Source organism: Triticum dicoccoides, chromosome 5A (assembly GCF_002162155.2).
Source record: "Triticum dicoccoides isolate Atlit2015 ecotype Zavitan chromosome 5A, WEW_v2.0, whole genome shotgun sequence".
Classification (NCBI taxonomy): domain Eukaryota; kingdom Viridiplantae; phylum Streptophyta; class Magnoliopsida; order Poales; family Poaceae; genus Triticum; species Triticum dicoccoides.
Window position 1 is genome coordinate 648,174,949 of NC_041388.1, and position 1,551 is coordinate 648,176,499.

Here is a 1,551-nt window from a genome sequence, read left to right on the forward strand (position 1 = left end):
CCTTGCCGTGCCGCCGCTGCCTTGCCGCGCCGCCGCCGCCGCCTCGCCGCCTTGCCTCGCCGTCGCCGCCGTGTCTCGCCAGACCGACGAGGTAGTCGCCGTTTTTTTAAAGAAAACCGATCCGTTTTTTAAAGAAAACCCTAGTTTGTTTTTTTTGGTTCGTCGGTTTTTCTCGGTTTTTCTTTTAGCGGTCGTTTGTCCGTACGTTCGTTTAACGAACGGTTTTCGCTCGTTAGTTACAGATAACGAACGGTCGTTGGTTAGCCTGTTCGTCAATTTTCTTTTATCGGATTTTCCCGCGGTTATTTCTGATCGCGATTTCTGATCTGATTTTCGTTCTAGGTTATCTTTTCGCTCGTTAGTCGGAATCAGGCGATTCAAGCGCCTAGATCTTCGTCTCGAGACCCCCTTTCCGCTTAACCAACTTGAACAAGCTTTTGCTATTGTAAAATTTGACCTAGGCCCAGATTAGTAACGGATCTTGTTTCTTTCGCCGTTTGAGTTTCGTTGCTCCGTTTGATTTGATTCTTTTTTGCAAACCGGAGTTCTTAAGTTGAACTTTCCGGTTAGATCTTCTTATTTGAGTTTTACCCGTGCTTCTTTGCTTGATTTCTTATGTATGCTATTTTTTGTTTGCGATAGAATTCCCAAAGTGCGAAGCGTGTTATTTGGAGTCTCTAGGTTACACAGATCGTCAGCAAGGCAAGTAACACTTTGATCATATCCCTTTATCACCCAGTTTTTATGCATTAGTTCCAATCCTCAAACGTTGCATGATTAGGATGACATTAACATGTTTGTTGGGAAGTAGTTGATGAGGTAGAACCTATTGCCATGTTACATTTTAAATCCCTGGGAGTTACTTACTAATTGCTTATATTGCTATGCTATGCTCGTAAATGTGGTTTGGGTGAGTGAAATCCATGACAGATGTGAGATTGTTAATTAATGGTTCAACTTAAGGTGGCAACTTAAATACACATCTAGGTGGATTGAGGCACCTGGAGTACCCGGTGTTGCCTGTATTTTTGGAAATCCCGGAGTACCCGTGTGATCTTCCTATGGACCGCCACCCAGACTCAAAGGGAACTGAGATGATTCATGCTAGAAACTTCCGTGTGCAGCCACAAGCTATTATGGGCTCTAGCATAGTTGAGTAAGTTACATGAAGCTCTTGAAGAGGTGGATCAGCAGGTAGTGGGTTGTAGGTTTGGTATGGTCTGCCCGGAGTAGAGAGTTAATGTTTCTGAAAGGCTGTGTCTCGGTCATCCATTTCTCAAACACCGCGTAGTGCGAGAAATCCAACAGAGGCGATCGAGTCTTGTGGGGAAAAGTGCGCAAACCTCTGCAGAGTGTACAAACTAATCATGGTTAGCCGTGTCCCCGGTTATGGACATCTTGAGTATATAGTACTTAGAGTATCTTACGTATCTCATCACTTTAAATTATTATTATTGGGTTGATAATTACCTTAATTGGGATTGAGCTGGAGGAACCTTCTCAATGATGTTTCAACTACCATGATACTTAAATTAAAATCTATTCCTTTGT